An 8,073-nucleotide genomic window follows, 5' to 3' on the forward strand; every position below is an offset into this window, starting at 1 on the left:
TCGAACCCTATCGAACCCCACTCGAGCCCTATCGAACACCACTCTCTAATTCCAACTCATTGCGTTTCCTCGGTGACGTGTCATGCATTGAATTTGTTTCACTTCGGGACCTCGCTCTTTGTCTGTCTGTCTCAGTCGGTCTGTCTTTGTTTGGCATACGTATAAATTGCCATAAAAGAAGGCGGCAATTTATACATATGGCAAACATATTAAGCTTTATCTTTTTCTGTTTTATATTTTTCTTCTTCTCTTTTTCTCTTTATTTCTCTCTTCTCCACTTTTTCTCTTCCCCTCCTTCCCTCCTTCCTTCCTTACTTCCTCCCTCTTTCCGTCCTTCCCTTCTTCCCTTCGTCCTATTCTCCTCCCCCCCCCCCCCGTCCTTCCTTTCTTTCCTTTCCTCCCTCCCTCCTTCCCTCACTGCCTCCTCCCTCCCTCACTCCCCCCTCCCTCCCTCTCTCCTTCTTCCCATCCTTCCTTCCCTCTTTCCTACTCTTCTTTCGCTCCTTCCTTCCTTCCTTCTCTCCCTCCTTCCCTCTCTCCCTCAATCTTTCCCTCTTTCCCTCAATTTTTCCTCCTTTCCCTCCCTCCCTCCTTCCCTCCTTCCCTCTCTCCCTCAATCTTTCCCTCTCCCTCAATTTTTCCTCCTTTCGCTCCCTCCCTCCTTCCCTCCTTCCCTCCCTCTCTCCTTCCTCCAGTCCTCCCTCCCTCCTTCCTTTCTTCCCTCCCTCCATCCTTCCCGCCCTCTTTCCCTCTCTCCCTTATTTTTTCCTTCTTTCCTTCCCTCCCTTCCTCCTTCCGTCTGCAGTCTATCCAGCGCCTCGTCCTTCCCAATCTCTTAGAGGCAGACGCATCCCATTAAGGAAAGACACCGTGCTCTGTATCTTCGTGTTTTTTCATTCTTCTTCTTCTTCTTCTTCTTCTTCTCTCTCTCTCTCTCTCTCTCTCTCTCTCTCTCTCTCTCTCTCTCTCTCTCTCTCTCTCTCTCTCTTTCTCTCTGTCTTTCTGTCATTCTGTCATTCTGCCATTCTGTCTTTCTGTCTTTCTGTCTTGTCTTTCTGTCTTTCTGTTTTTCTATCTCTCTGTCTCTCTCTCTTTCTGCCCCCCCCCCTCTCTCTCTCTCTCTCTCTCTCTCTCTCTCTCTCTCTCTCTCTCTCTCTCTCTCTCTCTCTCTCTCTCTCTCTCTCTCTCTCTCTCTCTCTCTCTCTTAGGACACGCCTGCTTTACCGAAAAAGGGGTACACGTGTTTTCCTTTCCCAGTGTAAGGGGGGAGTGAATCTCGTGCTTCCCATTTCGGCACAAAAGAATAAATGAGGGTTCAGTACTAAGGACAGGATAGAAATAATTAAGTGGTCGCGTAATATACTTAAAGATCTTGGCCAAAGCTATTCATCTGACCTGACCGCAGGAAAGGCCAGAAGACTTGCGTTACATATTGACAAAGTCTTGTTAAGCGAGAATAAAAATAGATGAATAAAAGTAAAGACCAGCAGAACAAATACAAGACTAAAAGTTTTCTAGAGTTAATAGTCAAGCTTCAGCTGCTCATTAACGATTATTCCTCCATGCACTAAGCAAGTCATCATTAGTAATTAGCAAATTGCAGATGAACAGTCCATCATCAAAAACAATCTATCAGGAGATTGTAAATTCACCATCTCACCAATCGAAGAGATTTCATCAAATAATCATATTTCATAATAAGAAAAGTAAGTAGAAAAGCCATTATCAATTCAATACTTAAAGTGTTCAATTAGGTAATTAAGTGGCTGAGAATCATCATTCAAATGAAAAATAATCAAGACTTGAGCAATGAAATCAAACTTCGTTTCATATCAAATCACTTTTCTTAATTGCGGGACAAAGTATAGCAAATCCACGCATTTCTTTTAATTAACTTGGAATGTAAGTATAGTGAATAAGCATCCATGAAAAGTGAAAAAGAAAAACACGAGCCAGTTCACAAGAATTTTTATTTATTAAGCCATAAAGCAATACACAATAAAAAAATAAAAAAAAACTCCACGAGAAAAGAGCAATCTAAAAGAAAAAAAAAAACAGAAATAAACAATATCTTTAAAAAGAAAAAAACTGCTGTCTGCTCTGCTATATCCATAGGAAAAATAAAAGTTCGTTAAAAACGGCTTTCTAAACGTATATCAAAAGCAAGTCGCAACTCCCTTATGAGGTCGCTGACCTGACCTTTTATTCCACTAAGGTCAGGCGCCAAGGTCAGTCCTCTCGAATCTGTACAATAAGACTCGTTATCCTCGAGGGTCGTTACAGCTCTTCTTTCATTAATTTGAGGATTGCTGTTTCTTTAAGCATTAAAAATAGGATGCATTTAATAAAAACATAAACATTATTCATTCAAACATAAGGAGCGAAAAAATAAAGACAGGATTCAAAACATAAAAGATAATACAATTATGCCGACTAGCCAACATGGCTTTGGCGCCAAACAACCGCTTGTTATGCCCGTCGCCAAGCGTCCATTCCAGCCAAACGGTAATTAGTAAACAAGCAGCTTCTTCCTCCTCAGGAACTACCGTAGCATCTCGTCCAATCACTCGTCAGCGTCTCCTGCAGGATCGCCTTCTGCGCCTCCTACAGTTCTTATTGCGGCCAGGGGTAGTTGGGGGTATAGGGGGTGTGACGGGGTGTAGGGGGTGACGATGTCGTTTGTGTGCGTACACAGAGCGGTAAGTAGGAGTGAGGCATCAGCACACTACACCAGACTGATTTCCGGTCACATAGGAACCGTGTGTGTAAAGTACGGCCTTTTTCTTTTTTCTTTTCGTTTCTTTCTCCTCATGATTTTTTTTTCTTTTTTTCTTTCGGCTGCTTCTTTTTCGTTTCCCTCTATTTCCTCTTCATGTCATATATATATATATATATATATATATATATATATATATATATATATATATATATATATATATATATATATATACCCAGAGTCAGAGAGAGAAGGGGGGAGGAGGGAGAGAGGGAGGGAAGGAGATAAGAGAAAGAGAGAGAGAAAGGAGATATGAAAGGGAGAAAGAGAGAGACAGGGAGGAAGGGAGGGAGATATGAGAGAGAGAAAAAGACGTATATAAGATATAATTTTCCCCGTATTCTGGAAGCGTGAGTTATGTAAGAAGATTTCCAAGGATCCAATAGACTTCAAAGTGAATTAATGAAATGTCAAATTAATGGGTTGCCATGTTCCCATTTCCTCATTAAAGTACTTTGAGGAAAAAATAGAATAAAAAAAGGAAAAAAATCTGAAAAGAAGAGATTCTACGTGTTTTCTTTCCTGTTGCTTTTCTTCTTCTTTCTTCCTTTTATCTTCCCGAGTTCTTAAGATTGTTTTAGGAATGATCAAGACAATATGAATTTCTGATCACAGACAAACATAAATCGTTCACTGTTACATGAAATTTTATTCAGATATGAGTTGCAATGATATAATATTTCTAAATCTGCTCATATATAATCAACAAAAGTAATGGTCACTTTTCAAAATACTTTCACAAAACCCATCGCGACGAAAGATGGATTCCTCTCCCTCTCTATTATCCAAATATATCGAAATTACGCCATGGAAATCCCCCATGAGCGAAAGCAGAGGAGGATACGAAAGGTACCAGGGAAACTGCGGTGTAAAATGTCAATATGATACAGTAAGTCAGTGATTCCCAAGCCCGTGACCGCGTTCCAATTGAGGGTCACTAGGTTTTTTTTTTTTTTTTTTTTTTGAGGGTCGCCAGAGGGTCTTAGAAGAAGAAGAAAAGAATTCACAGCTGTAATATATTGTGATATATGATAAATATGGATAGATATATATAGATCAGATATGTCAGTAAAAGTTAATGTTTATTTTTATGAATACTTGTTTATTGAAATTCAATTTGGTAATATAACCCTATAAAAGTATAAAATACCGTAAGCTAATATCTGCGAGTATATCTACCATTGGTTGGATGTATTACCACATGTTCAAACATTTAGGGTTGCTAGCCCAGGCTAAGACTGTCTTTTGGGCCGCACCCGTAAAAGTTTGGGAAACACTGCAGTAATAAACGCATACCAAAAGTAATAACACACAATGAATGAGTCACTGTAATGTACAATGCGAAGACAAAGAATCCATGGAAGACAAAAAAGGAAAATCAATGAAAGACAAAAAAAATCCATGGAAAAAAAAATCCATGATAGACAAAAAAAAAAATCCATGGAAAAAAAACATGATAGACAAAAAAAAAAAAATCCATGGGACAAAAAAAAATCCATAATGGACAAAAAAAAAAAGAAAAAAAAATCTACCACATATGTAGGGCAGGTTAGAGCCCGAGAGAATCCCCCTCCCAGCTTAGCATCCTCCCAACTCAGCGGCATCTATTCAGTCCCGGGTTATATATTGCCGAGTCCTCGCCGCACGGAGGTCGTACGCTCTCTCCTGCCGTGAAGAAGAGGAAGATCGGGGATCGGGAGTACCTCATGGAGGGGGGGGGGGGTGTATTGGGAGTACCACATGGGGGGATAAAAGTACTACATGGATTGGAAATACCACATGGGGGGGGGGTCGGAAGTACCACATGGGAAGGGGGTGTCAGAAGTACCACATTAGGGGGGTCGGAAGCACCACATGGGGGGAAGGGTCGGAAGCACCACATGGGGGGGGGGGAGGGTATCGGAAGTACCACATAGGAAGGGGGAGGGTCGCTAGGGGCACAACCTCCAGCATTCAGCAGGAAAGTAAGGTATCATTTTCATTATGTTATCATATCCTTACCAGTTTACCCCGCCATGTCCCAGGTACCTCTCATACCCCTCCATACCATCGCGGCCAAATGTACACACACACAAACACGCACATATATATAGATAGATAAATAGATATAGATATAGATATATGTATGTATATATATTTATATACATATATATATACATATACATACACACACACATACACACACACACACACACACACACACGCAAACACACACACACACACACACACACACGTTTGCGCGCACGCACGCAAACACATGCACGCATGCACTCACACACACAAACAAACTCAAACACACACACACACACACACACACACACATATATATATATATATATATATATATATATATATATATATGCATATATTTATGTATATATATGTGTGTGTGTTTGAGTTTGTTTGTGTGTGTGAGTGCATGCGTGCATGTGTTTGCGTGCGTGCGCGCAAACGTGTGTGCGTGCATGCATGCGCGTGTGTCTGTGTGTATGTAATCATATAGCAATGATTTACCTCCCTACTTCCGCCGGTCCGCCTAACGCCCTAATTCCCCGTCAGGTAAGCAGCGCCCTTCAGCCGGCGAGCGAGGGTCGAGAGCCCGTTGAGGAGGGCGAAGGACCGGGTCGGCGTCGAGTGCGCCTTCCAGCACGGGGCTTCGGGCGGAGACAATTGGCTCCTATTGCCCACCATACATTCGTACATTCATGTAGAGAGATACATTACACGCCCACACGCATGCCCGCACAAACACACACACATACAGATGAGGGTGCTTGCGAGAGGGGCCGCTTGTGCTTTAAAGTTTCGATTTGGTATTTTCGCTTTTTTTTTTTTTTTTTTTTTTTTTTTTGACCCGAAAAAAGTCAGCTATTCAGCAAGTCAGCAAATCATCCAGTCATCCAGCACCAATATCAACACTAAGGATTCGACAGCCAACCCCACCTCCTTCCCCCTCCTCGTCAGCTGATCGGAGACAAGACCCCTCCCCTCTAAACCACGTGCTCGGGGATCGCTTCACAACAAGCACTTGCCGAGTGGGTCGTTAGCATGACTCTGGCCTGGATCCCATCTTGACCTCGGCCCCTTTATCCCACGAGTGCAGAGGCTCCAGGATTCGGGATTTGGATAATAATGCGGGTATTGAGTTAGTCATGTTAGGTGCACTCGAGTGTTAAGGGGAGTGTTGCGAGATGAACGCACGCACACACTCACTCACTCTCACAGTTGTAATGTGCTTGTTTGTCAGTCTTGGTGACCGCGTCAAAGTGCTAAATAAGTAGAAATAGTTGTAATGGTTGTAGTAGTTGTAGTGGAAGAAGTACTATTAGTAGTATTAGTAGTAGTACTAATTATAATAGAAGTAGTATAAGGAGTAGTATTTCGACTACGAGTAGTAGTAGTACTACTTGGAATAGTCGTAGTATAAGGAGTAGTAATAGTAGTATAAGAAGTAGTAATAGTACTGCAATGAATAGTAGTAGTTGTAGTAGTATAAGGAGTAGAAATCGTAGTGTAAGGAGTAGTAGTAGTTCTAGGAGTAGTAGTAGAAGAAGAAATAGTAGAAGTAGTAGTGGTGGTGGTTGTAGTTGGAGTAGCAGTAATATTAAAAGTATCATTATCATTCTAATTGTGTGTGTGTGTGCGCGCGCGTGAGTATGTGTGTGTGTGTGTGTTTATGATTATATCCATATGTGTTAGAGCGTGGTCATTGCAAACAGTAAAAGAAAAAGGAGAAATTACAATAATAATCTTCGAATCTCCCTGTATCAAATACATCATAAATGACTTTTGATATTCTCTCGATATATCTTAATCAGAATAACTGCTTTCGTAATGTATTAAGACAAAGGTTTGAATTTATGACTTATACATATACAATGGAGTCGCGTAATCATATTGAAATATTACTCGACAATAATAGCTTTGCGAATATTCCTTTTACATGGATGTTTCTTTTATTTTATCGTTTTTATAGTTTTCATTACTATTATCAGGAAGGTTATCATCATTCTTAAGCTTATTTTATTATTATTATTATTATTATTATTATTATTATTATTATTATTTTTATTATTATTATTATTATTATCATTATCATTATCATTATCTTTATCACTATAATTATTATCATGATTATCATTATTATTATTATTATTATTATTATTATTATTATTATTATTATTATTATTATTATCATTATTATTATTATTATTATTATTATTGTTAATGCTATTATCATTTTTATTATCATTATCATTATTATGACTATTACTATCATTATTATTATCATTATCACTATCATTAGTATTATAAATATTATCAATATCGTCCTCATCGTCGTTATCATTATCATTATTTTTATCATCACAATCATTATCATTATCACTACCATTATGCTGTTACTGTTATCATTACTACAATTAGTATCATCATCATCACCATTATGATCATTATCACTATTATCATTATCATTATTATCATTTTCATTATCATTATTATCCTTTTCGTTATCATTATTATTATGATTATCATTATCATTAATAGAACTAGTATTGCCATTGTCATTATCATCATGATCATTATGTTAATGATGATTGCTACTGTTATTATCATGATTTTAGTACCATGATTGAAATTGTTATTATCACTATCATTTTTATTGTTGCTGTTGTTGTTATGATTATAATCATTGCATAATAATCATGTTTACCATCATTACCAATATGATATTACTGATTGTTATCATTATCATTTTAATCATTATTATTAGCATTAGTGTTATTATCATCATTTTAATAATCATTATTGTTATTATTCTCCTCATTACTACTATTACTATTATCATCATTATAATCATGTTTATCGTCATTTCTAAGTTTCCGAATTAACAATCGAGCAGATATTTCTTAAATGTTCATTAGCAACAAACCTCATGAAGTTTTAAGACTGGGAATTCTTTCAGAGTTCACTGAAACTTTCCTGTATCTCAGCCAAGCTCGTCTCGGTCAAATGGTTTAATCTCTTGTGCTATCTTCTTTTTATTATTATTATCATTTTTGTTATTATTATTATATATTACTATCTTTTTCATATATTTCAAAACCTCTTGGGGGTATTTTTTATTGTTAAGTCTTATATTCATATATTTCTTATATTTTTTATAAACAACTTTTTGACTCCTGGGATATTTTATCTTCTTTATCTTATTTGTATTCTTACTCTGGTCGGTGTATCATGTATTTGTTGCTGTCTATCGCGTTAGGTCGATTTTATTCAGGGATTGTGATGTTATACTT

This window comes from Penaeus vannamei, chromosome 2 (genome assembly GCF_042767895.1).
Source record: "Penaeus vannamei isolate JL-2024 chromosome 2, ASM4276789v1, whole genome shotgun sequence".
Lineage (NCBI taxonomy): Eukaryota > Metazoa > Arthropoda > Malacostraca > Decapoda > Penaeidae > Penaeus > Penaeus vannamei.